The 18,144-nt window shown below is 37.1% G+C and overlaps 1 protein-coding gene and 1 non-coding gene across 3 annotated transcripts in view; both read right to left on the bottom strand.

Annotated features, from left to right (window-relative positions):
* Window positions 1-18,144, bottom strand: part of LOC142983163 (facilitated trehalose transporter Tret1-like) — a 129,301-nt gene that overhangs the window by 69,289 nt on the left and 41,868 nt on the right. The gene's annotated exons all lie outside the window — the stretch shown is intronic.
* On the bottom strand, window positions 3,016-3,134 carry LOC142983306 (5S ribosomal RNA). Its single transcript, XR_012960071.1, has one exon. It is a non-coding gene; the product is annotated as a 5S ribosomal RNA (ribosomal RNA).

The raw sequence follows: 18,144 nt of genomic DNA on the forward strand, positions 1-18,144 counted from the left end.
AACTAGAAGTTATGAATTAAGTAGCTGACTTAATGAAATGCACTGTAAAATATTTATATTCATATTATATTTTGAAAAATAAAAAATATTTTAATACTTCCAATATGACGTCACAATCTAGTTCAGTAGTTTCTATAAAAAACGAGTAAGTTATGTATTAAGATTAAAATATTTTCCCTGAATTTTTTTGGAACAGCCACACAATTAAGACCATTAAAAACTTGGTCACTCGTATGAAGAAACGGCAAGATATTTGGCCATAGCAGTTTTTAATCCGTCAAATCCGCAATTTTTAGGAATCCTAACATATTTCACGACAGTTTACCTCAATATCACATTATTTAAGTATACCGATAGCACGTTGTGGCAGGTTGTATGCCCACTGTTGCCCACGCACAACCAATAACTGGTTTGTCAGTAATCTCTTAATACGTGTATTATATCAAACTACTCATGCAGTTGCACTAGTCGGTAAATTGTTGGGGAATCTTTAAGTTATGCCATAAGTATAGAAGAATCTTTGATGGGATTTCTATGGTAGACTGAGGTTGACTAACGTCTAGAAAAATCTTTTTTTTAAATAGTTATTGTTTGTGTTACCGTTTTATAGTGGTGGATATTTCTAGGGCATAAACTCCATTGTACATGTTTTTTACTTTGGTTTTTCTTGATGTGTCGGCACAAGTTACTCTTTGGTCAATTGTCAATGCAGCAGGGTGAAATGAGTAAGTCACACTCATGTTATGCCGTTACATAGACACACTGTATATTTGACAATTAACGACCATAACCAAACTACGAACTACTAATCTGACCGATTGAATGGTCTAAATTGACCAGATTGAACCAATTACAAAAATTCAACGGCTTCTTCTTCTCATCGTATAATTAGTAGCAAACCTAGTGTCAAAGTGGTTCAAGCCGCCAGGCTTTTGACGTGGCTTAACGACTATTATCATAATTGACAACAAACGTAATCAACTTTTAAGCGGCCTCCGAAGCACGGAGACGCCCAGTTCAAATACCACTATGCGGTCACCCATCTTTAGAATGACCGCGCCAATAGTTGCTTAACCTACAGATCGTTTACCGACCGGTGAGCACCACTGGCTGTAAGTGACTCAACGGCAATGGAATCAACGGGATGAAATTGTACTATACCCGGACAAAGTCGAGCCAAGTTTATAATAATAATGCAAAGACTAGCTATATCATTTAAATTGATCCGTGTGTAGTTTCCGTAACACATGGTGCTCAAGCCATAATTTTGATGTCTTATTTGTACAACTGCTTAAGGTCATTGATCTTTACACTAATGTAATGGGACAATGGAATTGATAAGCAAAGTGTGGGCGCAGTGGTTAAGACTACGCGCTATCGTGAAGTTGCAGGTTTGATTTGAATACAAACATAGTAATTTCACCATTCTACTATATGCGTATTCATTGTAGTTTAGTCTGTTTTGTTATTGTTATTTAAAATATATCACCAAATTTCATTAGTATTTAATCGTATTTAAAATAGATGACTGTATGCCCGCCCTGTTAAATTATTGCGGCCAAACTGCTAAACATATCGAAGCGAAATTAGCTAACACAATAGCATACTGAAAAAAGGAAGAAAGAAAATTACTATGTCCATATAAGTCCAAATATTAGAACACATGTTTTTGTGCGCCTATGTCCAACAAAAAAACCACAGGTTTTTTTTATCTTACACCTAGTAACCGATTCACATAAGATGGTTCATTAAATAAATTAAAATGACTCTATCAAACAAATCATCATCAATGATGTTGCAAAATATTTTTTATCTACACCTCAGCCTGTAATTCAGTAACTGTATCCATTATTATAAGTTTTATACCGTTAAAACTGTACCTAAAAGAAATAATCATCAGATACTGATAATATACTCAAGTAATTATACATTCAATAGTTATATCATTAAACTAGCAAATTCCTGCGACTTTGTCCGCTGACTTTAGATCTACCTTTATTGCTCATTGCGACATGTGACATGTAACATTGTAGATTTCTTTATAAACGAACTCGAGACGTCCGTAGCCAGTTGCGCTCACCGGTCGGTAAACGATCTGTGGGTTAAGCAAACTTTGGCGCGGTCATTCCATAGATGGGTGACCGCATAGTGGTATTTGAACAGGGCATCTCCGTGCTTCCGAGGGCACGTAAAAAGTCGGTCCCGGTTATTGTCAGTTAAGATAACAGTCGGTAAGCCACGTCAAAGGCCTTCGGACGGCTTGAACAACTTTGACACTAGGTTGACCACTAACCATACGACAAGAAGAAGAATAAACGAATTTTTCAGCAACATCATCACCATCCTAGCCTTTCTTCCAACCATGTTGGAGTCAGCTTCCAATTTCCCCAGAGGCAGCTGAATACCGGTATTTTACGTAAAGCGACTGCCTATCGGACCTCCACAACCCAATTACCTGGGTTTAGCACGATACCCATCGGTAAGACTGGTTGTCAGACTTTCAACCTTCTGACTACTGGTATCAACTGTCAAAGATCTGCGAAAATTACAGCCGGGGCCCACAATTTAACTAGTTTTCCGAAACACGGATTAACTCGATATTCATAAGATCACCCATCCAAAGAACATCCTTGGCAAGTGAAGCTTAACCTCAGAGATGGATCCGCTGTTGTTACTTATGAGCTAAGTATACATTGTATCTATTGTATAATGATCATGCAACGCGAAAGTTTAAATGTTATAATCACAGTAGCACTAATTCGAAATGTATGTAAAAGTATCATATTAAATTATTATGTGGATACAAAAAATGATGTAACTAAGATGTAACAAGTTTAATTCAATTTAAATTTAAATCTTGTTATGAAATATGTTAACAACATTCATAAAATTACTTTCATAAATCGTAACAACTAAGCGAAACAAAACGATTTACATTTAAATCTAGACTAAGAAGAATTAAAAATTAACATAATAGGAACGAAAAAATACAGCTTAAAATTACAAAAAGCAAAAAGCCAACATCACGTGGTATTCCCAGGCGGTCACCCATCCAAGTACTAACCACGCCCGATGTTGCTTAACTTCGGTGATCGGACGAGAACCGGTGTGTTCAACATGGTATGGACGTTGGCGAGAGTAAAGCCGAAATACAGGAACGTTATCGACGTAACAAATACTTATGACATCATCTGGTGATAATTCTACTTTTTATCATTCATGATGCTTATCAAAAATTTAGATAGGTCATCTTACTCTTATTCATAAGTCCTTAATTAATTAGTTCCTATCTCCAAGTAACCGCTTGAGTACTTTTAAATTAAGTGTCTATGCCTTTCTATGGCTTCCTTTCCCGGCATTTTCATTTACGGCTTATTTTTTAATTTTGTAATTTAGTCACTATTCTATAACTAACTTTGCTTTGCGGCTACCAATCCAAATACATACCTCGACATTCCTTCACACAACATCACTGATCTATTACAAACAATTAATCATACAGTTACGCGCAACGTAAATATAAATTATGAAATTATAAATCATTATTACACTTTCTATGCGTTTTAACATTTACAAACAACTGAGAGGTCAATGAACTTTTGACGTAATGAACGGCGCTACACGCCATTGAAATACGAGTTCGATTCTCGGACAAGAAATACTAATAAAAATATCGTCCTAATCGGCTACGGCGGTCAGTTTCATTAAAACCGGGAAATCTCTAAGAAATTCTTAACAGAAAAACTCATAAAATACTTTTTTGGCTCGACCCAGGATTCGAACCCGAGACTTCTACGCGGCAGTCGCATACACTAACCACGACAGGGGCAAACTCGGACTAATACTTATGTATATATGTATACAGTAAAAAGACAGAGATCAAAATTATCAGTTACGTTTTTTAAAAAGGTTAGGTGCGTACTCGTAACCGGCGGTCCTGTATGACAAGATGTATGGATGTGAACGAAGCAAGAGAAGTTTGTAAGGATCGTAGCAAGTGGCGTTAGCGTCTCTACCCACTCCGGGCCACTCCCTCTTGAAAAGCGTGATTTTATGTATGTATGAAGAAAATGATTAAGGAAAACATTTTATTTTTTTTGTTTTCGTAAGTAAAGTCCACGTTTCTTTTAAAATGACATCATTTAAGGAATATAAATATACGGTTTGGAAAGTCCAAGCGCTTATTTATATTGCAGAAAAATATAATAGCTCTTTTGTATAATATATTTAGATATTTAAATAGAGCGTCGCAACTGATATTCAGCCATAACGGCCAGTTTTGTTAAAACTAGCCAACAGCCCAGAAGATTGTTTTTAGTGTCCAAGTGTGCACAATACAATAAGTACACTCTCTAGTCGACTGTGTATCAACGGTAGTGTATGCGACTGCAGACCACGAGGTCTCAGGTTCGATTTCCAAACAAAGTAAGAGGTTTTCTAATTTGCATTTGTTATTTGGACAACATAGCCTAGAGAGTTTGTTAACGTGCCCACTGCCCAGTATTTGGCAAAAGTCTCATAATACATGAGAGAAACAATATTAATTACGAAAAGACTGTACACCTTCGGGTATAAAGCCGTCAAAACTGTGTCGTGCACGGGATTCGAACACGAGTTCACCGCGCAAATCTATTCGTGACTACCCGCAGTCAATCTCATCGAATTGTACTATTGAATGGATTACATATCTAAAAAAAGGAATTTCGCTTTGATTAATTGTCGAATATACTTTCTATAATTATGTGTTGTATTACTACGCGAAAACAAAACTGTTAATGGCTGAGAAATATTTTAATTGACACGCGATAAATAATTGCGAGTTAAAATCATTCATACTGCCATGAGATAATTTTAGACAACTTTTCCACTAAAGATGTGCTATGTAGCTTTGCTGCGATGTAATAGCTAAGCTGTTATATTTAGTATGTGACAGTTTCTTCTGATACTATCTATTTTACTATCTATCGTATGGTTAGTGGTCAACCTAGTGTCAAAGTCGTTCAAGCCGCCCGAGAGGTCTTTGGCTTAATGATATCATGTTATCTTAATAATTGACAACGACAGGGACCGACTTTTTACTTGCCCTTCGTGTTCCAGAAGGCACGTGTCGGTCCCGGTGATAACAGTCGTTAAGCCAGGCTTTTGGACGGCTTGAACAACTTTGACTTTAGGCTGACCACTAACCATACAATAAGAAGAAGATACTTAATCCCGGGTCTTCAACCATGTCCATGCAATTAATATCACTCATATTGTCATGAGAAAATGTTACACTACAGCACGACTAATGAAAATTATTAGTTAATTGCTGTTAATTCGATGTCCTAACGAGTTATAAGCACTCATCTCTCACGTTATGCGTGTATTAGAAATAGTAATTAATTGATTTAACGTTAAAGTAAATCGTATTTGAGAATGAGAATTCAAACAGCGCCCCTCACGGGCCCCTTCGAAACTGATATTAAAGCTAAAGAGTTTGTTTATTTGTTTGATTGTTTGTTTCTTTGAACGCGCAAATCTCAGGAACTACTGGTCCGATTTGAAAAATTCAGTGTTAGATAGTCCATTTATCGAGGAAGGCTATAGGCTATATATCATCACGCTACTACCAATAGGAGCAGTGTACCAGTGAAAAATGTTTCAAAAACGGGGAAAATTTTGACACAAAATCAAAATCAAAATCAAATCATTTATTCATTTAGGTCAAGTGCTGACGCTTATGATAGTCAATGATACAGAGAGTGAATTTACCGCCAGTTCGAAGGTAGGGCCAATGAGAAGAGCTGGCAAGAAACTCCTGGCCACTCTTTTTAATCGCCAAATGATTTTAACAATATTTATGCTGGTATAAAACATTGATGATGTAAGTAGCTGCTACCTACCAACACTACCGAACACACTTTGGTCATAACATAAATTAAATCAATATATTAAGGTGCTAATAAACAAGATATAAATAGTATTGGAAGCATGATGGGAGCATCTACCCACATAATAATATAAATGAAATCATAAGAGGCATTTCAAGAGCATACTGTGGTAAAGGAAGTACAGTTAGTGAAACGTAGTTGCTTAAAAAAAAAAATTATGGCAGTCACCACACCCAGGACGACCAGTCACCCCAAGCAGCACCCGTTCACGAGTATGACGCGTGGACCAGCCATCACCCCCTTCGCACATATTAGAGGGAAGGGGGTGACCCGGCACACGACGCCGCCGCAAGCAATGACATTTTAGTGAGCATGACGAACCTTGGCATGGGAGCCCACCATTTCAATGAAAAAAAAAGAAAAATGAATACCACTGAGACTCGTGCAATACCTCTCTGTTACAGAGTTGAAATGACTGATTAATGTTTATACAATGCAAAGATGTATATATAAATATATAGATATTTAATCTCGATTTCTGTAGAACGCGTAACTAACTAATCCCATGTTTTCTTATCCATTAAGTAATCGTCAACCTTATAATAACCCCTTTTAATAAGATGATCTTTAACAACTACTTTGAATTTTTGTTGGGGAAGATCCATAACACTGCTAGGGAGTTTGTTATACAACCGAACACCAAGACCTGCAAATGAGTTGTGTACTTTTTGCAATCTATTGCAGGGACCTACTAATTTGTGCTTATTTCTGGTATTAATGTTATGAATGTCACTATTCTTAGCAAACGAATTTATGTTTTGTTTGATGAACATCAAATTCGCAAAAATATACTGTGATGCCACCGTCAGTATGCCTATTTTCCCAAATACATCCCGCAGAGAGTCCCGCGCTCCTAAGCCGTAAATAGCGCGAATTGCTCTTTTTTGAATTACGAAAATTGTGTCTATATCAGCAGCTCTGCCCCAAAGTAGAATACCGTAGGACAAAACGCTGTGAAAATAACCAAAGTAAACCAGTCTTGCCGCATCTACACCAGCAAACTGTCTTACTTTTCTTATCGCATAGGCTGCGGAGCTGAGCCTGCCCGCGAGCTTTGTTATTTGGCTGCCCCATTGAAGCTTATTATCTAAATCTATACCTAGGAAGGTTGCGGAATTGACCATTTCTAATACCTCACCATTTAGAACTACGTTCGTACCTAGATTCCTAGCGTTGGGCATGGTAAATCTAATGCATTTGGTTTTCCTTGAATTTAACAACAAATTGTTGGCTGTAAACCAATTGAGAACCTGTGTAAGAGCACCATTTACATCGTCAAAATCAGTTTTCTTACGATCTACTTTAAATAGATTTACATTCTCTCTTATGTGACGCAAGCGAAGTTGCGCGGGTCAGCTAGTACTAAATACTTATCAAATTAAAGCAGAATTCGTTCCGACCACATACCTGTAACAAAACAAATATAATTATTATTATTTGTACGGAAACAGCACGCAGTAATAATGTACACGCAAAGCTTTGTAGCTCGTAATCCACCACGATGTAGGGTTGGCAAACAATAAAACACATGATATTAAAAATGGGTGTGAGTAAAACGGTACTACTTGAAATAACATATATTTTTTATTTATGTTGTTAATGATATTCGTTGAGGATAGACAAACAATACAATTTTTATTGAAATTTCAAAGAAAATACCTACGAACCAGGTCTTCGATTAAAACTAATTATAATTATATGGATATTTGAAAAACTTAACATTTTAACGTCTTAAAAGATTTGGTTCTACAATACAGTCGGGACCATTGACGTATTGTCAACAAAGCCGCATGCAATTTAAAAGATTTTTTTAAGGTTAATCCAAAATTGGCCCAAGCCCTATCTGCAATGCCACTATGGTACTATGCTACTATGGTAAATAGAGATAAAACCGAATACAAAAGAAATACACAACATATGTATATAAAAACACAGAATTAATTAGCAACCAGCTTGCAAATTTACACAAACAACTGGCAACCCTAACCATAGACCACAGTGCAGTCATAAAATTATTATTTGTTTTAATATCCGCGCGTGCTGTTACAAGAATATAATAATATTATACTGGATGTGTCATCAAACAATAGGGCAAATATATTTTTGTAACATATTAATTGGAGTATAGAGTTCTTGAAATTTAAGGACAATTATTGAGTTTAATTGTTTCTATGAAAAATTGTGGGCAAACAAAATCGTACATGTGTGTATGTATGCTAGCTGACCACATTTGCCATTTTAGTTACTCCAGTTACAAGTGTATCGAATACTGCTCATTACCTTGAATTCGATTCACAGAAGTAACAATTAGAATACCCATAGCCAGTTGCGCTCACCGGTCGGTAAACGATCTGTGGGTTAAGCAACCGTTGGCGCGGTCCTTCTATAGATGGGTGACCGCATAGTGGTATCTGAGCTGGGCGTCTCCGTGCTTCGGAGGCCACGTAAAAGGTCGGTCCCGGTTGTTATCTATTAAGATAACAGTCGTTAAGCCATGTCAAAGGCCTTTCGGGCGGCTTGGACAACTTTGACACTAGATTGACCACTAACCATACGATAAGTAAGAGGAAGACAATTAGAATTAACGATTTTAAACTCTCGCAACTTGAGCGTGGTCGGATTGAAATTGGAAGGAAAATCAAGACACTTGGAGCAATAGAAGAGGTATATAATAGAATACGGGAATTAACGCGAACACGCATTTTACCTTAAAATGCCTAACGTTTCGGCGCAGGTTGCACTTGCCGTGGTCGCAGGCTGACTGCGATTTTAAGGTAAAATGCGTGTTCGCGTTAATTCCAGTATTCTATTATACATTAAACATGCAACGCGAGAGTTTAAAAGTTATGAATAGAAGAGGTATTTCTGAAATAAAATTGCACCGTTTCTTTCCCTGAGTTTTATGACACGTCGCATGGAAGTACCGCTGCTCTACTTTTTCCACACCATTGATTTCTAATACATGAACCTCAAATAGTCCCACAATCTCCAAGATTATACTAACAGTCTATTCTTCTATCTACAAGAAAAATAATCTCATACATACAAGACCAATCAATCAATATCCAAGAAATACAATGAACACAATCGAGACCGTTTCTGCAGTTCCGTAAGATTTGCACACAGACAAACAAAAAGTGTGACACTTCTAGTACATTTAGTTCCTTGTATTAGAAATGTTGCGTGGGATTAGTCGGGGCATAGAGTAAACTTGTTTTTTTTTATTATAAAACTGTGAATTGACTAGTGTTGTTTTACTTGTGATAATTGTTGGTTACTAGTGTTGGGAAAAAGTGCGGATATTCCGTATAATTATGATTATGAGCTAAGATGTATAGATAATATGAGATCTTGGAGTTAACTTTTTTTACAATTCAAACGGGTATCAAGCACGATGAAAATGTTTATGTTATTTATAATGAGACTAGCTTCTGCCCGCGTTTTAGTCCGCGTGACTTAGGCCAGAATTTGAATACAAACATTCATCCCCTCTCTTAACCCTTTCTTTTCTTATATTTAATTCACTGTTTTATTAAAAAAAACAATCCCGCACTAAGAATGACTTGTGTAGCGGAGATTTTTGCGAACATACCAACAACAGGCTCAAAATACAACCAGACCCGAAACAACTATTAGTGGAACGCACAAATAATATAATTGTTCCGTGTTGGAATCGAATCCACGACCTTCCGACGCAAAAATAGCGGCGTGGCGACTACTGCGCTATGGAAAAATACAAAATATATATGTTCAAAATACGTTTAACATAGCACAAGGCCGTGGAACATGAAACTGATAGTACAATGACTTATTCAACCACAAAACTCAACCGATTCCCAATGGAGTCTTTATGGTGTTTAAGGAAAAAACAAATAAAATCAAAACACTTATGTATATATACATAATATATGAATATAGATGGCCAATTGGACAACTCACACACGGTCATTTGATTCCAAACTAAGCAGAGTTTGTACTATATCAACTAGACAAATTGGGTATCACTACTGGCTATCGAAAAAAATTGAATGAAAATCTAATCAGCGCCTCTAGCGGGCGTCGTAGAAACTATTTTGGCTGTACATTTCTGTGGTGAACCTAAACTCCACCTAAACTCCTTCTACTCTATGGTAGATGCCATATATTAATCATATAACGATTTGGCATTCTCTGTCAATAAATATATCAAACACGTAATGCTCGTATTTTATTAATACATAATATTGGCGACGAGGAAAAACTGAACCTAAATGGAAAAGCTACGTAAAAAACGGAGCACCCTACGTGGGATGCTCACCAGACTCGATACCTACATCGAGCAGAGGGCGACGATGTCTGACGAGGACATCACCGCTCGCTCCGCAGCCTTGAAGGACACCATAACAGCACTGCGAGAGTTACAAGAGAAGATAGAAAACAAAACCATAGATGATAACGATGAAACAGCGTATTTACACGAACAAAATTACGGCTACGAATTCGAAGAACTTCACACTATTTTAGTATCAAAACTTTTAACAAAAAAAAACATTATTCAAGGTCAGCGACAGGAAGACCAACATAGAATATACCAATACCATAAGATTATACCAAAAATTCAATTTAATCCTTTACATGAATCAGAAACGTTCAATAACTTTAAAAAACGTCTGGAAGTGTACTTTAGACTTAATGAAATTACTGAGCCCCACATGAAGACAAATATTCTTCTGTCTACATTATCACCAGAACTCCATGAAAAATTATGTGATTTAATAGCACCAGACGAACCATTGAATAAGACATTTAACGAAATTACTGAAACACTTGACGACTACTTAGACCCAAAACCTAGCAAATGGGTTCTACAACATAAATTTATATCGAGAACTCAAAAATCGGATGAAACAGTAGCGCAATACGCCGCAGATTTAAAAAAGCTCACTACCAACTGCGAATTTAAATGTCAACACTGCCAGAAAAACATTTCAGAAAGCTTTTTATCTCTTCAACTCATAAGAGGATTGAAAGATAGCGACGCACGTACAAAAATTTTACAAGACCGAACAGTATGTACATTTAAACACCTGACACAGATTGCAACATCTATTGAAATGAGTAAAGCAGAAAATACATCAATGCTTCCGAATGAACAACCAAGTAGTGACAATATCAATAAAATTTCCACTGATTCCTACAATAATTCAAAAAAATCTCCTTTTAGAGGAATCACACCAAGAGATTTAAAAGGGAAATGTTTCCGCTGTGGTTTAAATCACGAAACCAAGAAATGTAGCGCTATAAACATAACATGCTATAAATGCAAGAAGGTCGGACACTTAGCTAGTGTGTGTCTACAACGGCGCTCAGATGCGAAGCCCAGTAAGACTACACCGGATATAAATCAATTAAACGACTCAGCGATAAGCGATGATGATGAATGGAATGATATTAATGTTATATCTGGTGAAACATCCGAAAAATACATGATAACGGTACACATTGAACATGCTAAGATAAAAATGGAATTTGACACTGGAGCCACACTTACTTCTATGTCATTACGAGACTACAGAAAATTGAAAATCGGCAAAAGAATCTTTAAAACTAATATAAAACTCAAAACATATACCGGCGAAGTAATCGAACCTGCAGGTGTTGCATACGTTCAATGCAGATGCCAAGGAAAAGAATTCCACGGTAAATTATACCTCATCAACAACAACGTTGACCCCGTTTTTGGCCGGAGTTGGATGAAAGAACTCGAAACTCTAAATTTAGCAGATATAAAAACTTTACAGCAATCAGAAAATCTAGAATTAGACCAGCTTTTGGAACTTTACAAGACATCAGTATTTCGATCCGACTTAGGCGAAATACCCAATTACAGAGGACACCTAAATCTACAAGAAAACACAAGACCAATTTTTATCAAACCACGTAGAATACCGTACGCTTTAAAAACCAAAGTGGATGAAGAGATCGAGCGACTATGCAAACAGGGTGTCATCACGAAAGTCGACCACTCTGATTGGGGTACTCCAGTGGTACCAGTTGTCAAACCGAATGGGAGTATCCGATTGTGCGCTGATTATAAAGTTACACTAAATAAAGTCATACAAGATGAACAATATCCAATACCTATGATAGAAGATATATTTGCAGAGATGAACGGAGGTAAACTATTCTGTACACTCGACATCACCCAGGCATATCTCAACATGACAATGGATGAAGAAAGCGCAATGCTACAAACACTAAGTACGCATCGAGGCACTTTTAAGGTGAACCGCCTAATGTTCGGCGTTAAGGTCGCGCCGAGCCTTTGGCAGAAATTTATGGATAAACTCCTTCAAGATCTCGAAGGTGTAAAATGTTTCTTTGATGACATCATCATTCAAGGCATCAACAAAGAACAATTACTACAGAGACTTAAGCTCGTGTTAGACAAACTAAAAGAAAGTAACCTACGAGTAAACAAAAATAAGTGCCACTTTTTCAAAACAAGCATCGACTATTTGGGACACACTATCGACAAAGAAGGTCTACACAAAAACAGAGAAAAGATTAACGCAATAATTAAAACAGAACGCCCAGTCAACACCGCAGAATTGAGGACATTTCTTGGAATGGCAAATTTTTACAACAAATTTATACCCAACCTATCATCGATCACGAATCCACTGAACAACTTACTCAAGAAAGAATCTAGTTTTCGATGGTCTACAGAATGCGAACAGAGCTTTATACACATTAAAAAAGAAATTCTAAGCGAAAGAGTACTTATACATTTTGATCCCAAGAGGCCCTTGGTTCTTGCAACAGACGCATCTCCACTGGGAATCGGAGCAGTACTGTCACATAGACTCCCAGATGGATCAGAAAGACCGATAGCATTCGCTTCCAGAACACTATCGGATAGCGAGAAGAAGTACAGCCAAATTGACAAAGAAGCTACTGCCATATACTGGGGATTGAAGAAGTTCTTTTATTATTGTTACGGTAGAAAATTTATCCTAGTGACAGACCATAAACCACTGACAATAATTTTCCACCCACATCAAACGTTACCAGCAATGAGTACAATGCGATTATTCCACTACGCTCATTTCTTATCTGGATTTGACTACAACATTGAATACAGAACTTCGCCTAACAACTCAAATGCAGATTACCTATCCAGGTTCCCAGTAGAAAACACAAAGGCAAACAAAATGGACCAGAATTACAGCTTTCAACTTCAACAAATACATACCATTGATGTCAACCCAAATATCATAGCGAAAGAGACAAGTATTGATTCCGATTATACACCATTAGTACTCGCATTACAAACTGGCCGATCACTTAAAACGCTCGGTTACAATGATAATGAATTTACTTTACAAGATGGATGTATACTAAGAGGAACGCGAGTCTTAATCCCAAAAACATTACGCGAACGAGTGCTGGACGAACTACACCTCGGTCACCCGGGCATTGTGAAAATGAAGCTACTGGCCCGCAGTTTTGTATACTGGAAAGGAATTGACAATGATATCGAAACAAAAGTTAAGTCCTGTAGAACATGTAGATTACAACAAAATGAACCAGAGAAAGCACCACTACACCACTGGGAACACCCAAAGGGCCCCTGGCAAAGGCTTCATATTGATTTTGCCGGACCTGTTTACGGATACTATCTTTTAATAGTTGTAGACGCATTTTCGAAATGGACAGAGATTATACCTACTAAATCAACGACAAGCTCTTGGTGCATCAAAAAATTGAAAGAACTATTTTGCACCTATGGAACACCTCTACTCCTTGTCTCAGACAATGGCCGACAATTCGTATCGGGAGAGTTCGAAAAATTTCTAAAAGACTGTATGATTTCGCACAAAACCTCTGCTCCATACCACCCTGCAACCAATGGACAAGCTGAACGATACGTACAAACAGTCAAGAGAATCTTACGAAGCTTAGAGGGAGAAAGGGGTAATCTTCAAGAGAAACTTGTTATGGTAAAAACTCGCCTCAGACGGACACCAAACTTGAATGGTCAGACACCTTATCAGTTAATGTTTGGAAGAGAAGTTCGAACAGCATTACACTGCATGTTTCTAAACACCCATAAGGAAACTACATCAAAACATCAAGAGATCAAGGTCAGACAGTTGGAAGTCGGCGAACGTGTACAGGCCCGTGACTACACGAGTGCTTCGCACCGTTGGCAGTTTGGTACTATCACAAGACGTCTAGGCCGACTTCATTACGAGATCCGCACCGACAACGGCGATGTCTGGCGCCGACACCTCAACCAGGTGTTGGCTGCATCTTATATTCAGCAGAACAGCTAAGAGGTTAGGAGGGGAGAAATGTGGTGAACCTAAACTCCACCTAAACTCCTTCTACTCTATGGTAGATGCCATATATTAATCATATAACGATTTGGCATTCTCTGTCAATAAATATATCAAACACGTAATGCTCGTATTTTATTAATACATAATAATTTCAAATGTTAAACTCTCGATACTCAATGGTTCCAATTGTAGAGAATTGCTACTGATCAACATACTTATATACTTCTAAATACATACATAAATAAACAACTAGGTTCAGAACAAATACTCGTGTTCATCACACAAATATTTGTCACGGGTGGGATTCGAACCCGCCACACGCGGCGGTTATCGCAATGAGACGACCACGTTAACCATTGCGCCAATGAGCAATTTAATAACAAATTCAAAAACGTGTTATTGTCTACACAAATATCAAGTAGAACTAATTATTTTGTAAGAACTATAGACGTATTTTTTTGGTAACCATTCATTGAGAACAAACACTCTTTTATTTTGAAATCACCATGAATCCATATATTTGACGACAATGTGTTTTATTGTAGTTATTTTTACATAACAATACTATTGTTTTGGCTGAAGGTAGTACTAACATAATAATACTCTTATAGGCTTCTTTGAGGCCGGGCAAATTTTTCTCAAACTAGGTGAAAATTATGCCCTTTGCTAGTAATGAATCTGTACTCGGAGACTTTGCAAACATACAAATAACGTTATTACAGCATATACAAATTAAAACAGCTTAAATATATGAGCCCTATGATACGGGCACTGTTCGGACTAACGGGACAAACATTATTTGTTTTGCATTAACTACTGTACCTCGGAGCACGATATCGATATCCGAATTATGTATTATGTTCATCAAAATAAAACATTACTTCAACGATTCAAACCAATCCGGAAAAGTGCGTAAAGTCTTATAAATTTAACCCATTAATGTCCCACTGCTGGGCAAGGGTCTCCTCCCGTAATGAGGGAGGGGTTAGGCCTTGAGTCCACCACGCTGGCCAAGTGCGGGTTGGGGACTTTGCATGCCCTCAATAAATGTGTTAAACAAATTTTTAGGCATGCAAGGTTTCCTCACGATGTTTTCCTTCACCGTTGGAGCATGTGACAATTATTTCTAATACACACATAACTTCGAAAAGTCATTGGTGTGTTGCCTCGCATTCGAACCTGCGACCACTTGCGTGGGAGGTGTCAACTTAAACCACTCGGCTATCACTGCTCTAAAAAAACTGCAAAGTCTTAAAAGTACACAATTTTACAGAATAAAATCATGAATCAGATTTAAATTCGGATACAATTTCGGATATTCCACACCACTAGCTACAGCAAAGGCCGACCTACACAGAGGTCGTATTTCATAACCCTGGTTACTTGGTTAGTCAGATTACACTTTTATTTAGAACATTTGAAGGTTAACACCCACTCCCTAAGGTTCTAAGAAAAATAATATTGTCATACATATGATTTTTAGTTTTAACCAATTAACCCGCATGACTCCGCTTACGTACAAAATATCATTGCCAAATTCAGCCGCTTAAAGATTGATTTTATATATTAGTAATGCCCCTGTTCAGCCCTAGGTCTTCACCTATCATCATGTCAAATTTCATCAAAATTAGTTCGGCGGTTTAGTCGTAAACGCCTAACATACTTTCTATAAGAATATAAAGCTTTTACAGTATGTTTTAAAAAAGAAATCGTCAGTGTTAAGTTTCAAAATAATAATATAATACTTAGAAGCAGCATAGACTCAAGATCTAACACATCTCTCATTCCGAGATGAAACCCGTATGATTTATATAAACAACTAACCTAACGCGATTCTTAACTTAATAACTGTATATTGGTATTTATTTTACAAATAGCTTATAAACGGTAGGCGGGGATTCAATTCCTAGGTAAAATTAAGTAATTAAGGATTTAGCTTCCAGAAGCTTTTAGATAAATAATATTATAACGGTTCGCATTCTGGGTGGTGTAAGGCAATTGCTACTGCATCTTAGAGCTAATATATTATTATATTACTACATTTTTTTTAAATAATGGCTAATCAAATATTTGTTCTTCTGCGTGAGCATCAAACTAACGACCTCCTCGCACTGATGACGATTGATGATCAGCTTAATCACTGCACTACAGCCACTCAAAACCAAGAAAATACATAATTATCACGCCTGTTATACCCAAAGATGTAGGCAGAGGTGTGTTAAAAATACCCCACGTTTAGCCATTTACAATCACAGTCCTCAAGTAATAATGGGCGAGTCTTTTACCAATTACCGACTACCAATCTCCGAGCTATAATTTGGAAATATAAAAAAAAGTTACAAGAAAATACCGAAAGCTTTGCCTGAGCCGAGAAATTATCCCAAGACCTCTGACAGTCGCATACACTACTGTAACTGTTTCCGCTATAGAGGCAGTCAAGGCAACAAGAAAATATAAATCTAAGAAACCCATTTATAACCTTAACATTTTTGAAAACACGTTTACAAGTACATTAATAATGTACAGGTCGGGACTCGAACTTACGACCTCACGTCGGCACGCTGGCCTATTGTAGCGGATTTACGACTGCGCACGACTAGTATCTCACTTTGTAGTTTTATATCTTGTTTTAAAGCTTTTCGGAGTATTACAGAGAAATTGTTTCTATGTAGACAGATGGGAGGAAATTAAGGCTATTATAAATGAGAAAATTCGTAATGTTTTTGTTACAGTCTTACCCCAGGTTTTTGAGGTACACTTAGCGGTAGTTTATCTATTCAATAGCGTTAAACTCATATAAAACGTTATTGAATAGATAAACTACCGCTAAATGTACTCAGAAACCAGGCACTTCGCAATTACAACTGAGTATATTTTAATGAAAATCAGCATACGCATAGTTTATTTTATATTTTACTGAAAATAGTTTATAACCTAAGAAACTTTTAATCCCATGTAATATTTCGGAGTAGACAAAATCGTTACCAGAAGCTAGATCATCATAACTTCTTAAAGCTTAATGCAACAATTAACCTGACCTAGTATTTACTATCTACTTATCCTAATCAACATAGCTACATAATATAAGGTACAGGTTTGCAGGTCGCAGTAAAGCCTACATAGTGGCCATACACAATCAGAACGCAGCGAATGCGCTACACTTGTAGAATGTTAGCTATCATTGAAATAAGGAACACCATGAAACTGTATTAAAACGGGACAGAGTTTAGGAAGTAAACTAAGAGAGAGAGAGAGAGAAGAGCTTGACTTCTCGCGTTAAATTCCCGGATGGTATTTTTCTCATTACTGACCCGTTTGGCAAGAGTCTCATCCCGTAGGACGTTGAAGTTATATGTATAATAGAATACGAAAATTAACGCCAACACGCATTTTACTTTAAAATGCCTAACGTTTCGGCGCAGGTTGCACTCGCCGTGGTTGCACTGCGTTGGCCAAGTACAAGTTGAAGTCTTAATAGAATATTTATTAATCGAAACTCGGTGTTAAATAATGTGCTCATGGCAATAAGCACGCCCCCTATTACATGGAACTAGTATTGTAAATGCCGAAACATATACTTCCCCTCTGCTTACCTTTGGGTTTAACAGGCGTGGTGTTATGTATGCATGTTCACGTTTCAATCTTGCTGATAAGTCATCCATACTAATATTATAAATGCGAAAGTAACTCTGTCTGTCTGTCTGTCTGTCTGTCTGTCTGCTACTCAATCACGCCTAAACTACTGAACCAATTTGCATGAAATTTGGTATGGAGATAATTTGATACCCGAGAAAGGACATAGGCTACTTTTTACCCCGGGAAAATGACGCATTTCCCGGGAAATTCAGGTGGCGAACGAAGTCGCGAATAATCAATATTATTATGACATT

Source organism: Anticarsia gemmatalis, chromosome 23 (assembly GCF_050436995.1).
Source record: "Anticarsia gemmatalis isolate Benzon Research Colony breed Stoneville strain chromosome 23, ilAntGemm2 primary, whole genome shotgun sequence".
In the NCBI taxonomy this organism is placed as follows: Eukaryota; Metazoa; Arthropoda; class Insecta; order Lepidoptera; family Erebidae; genus Anticarsia; species Anticarsia gemmatalis.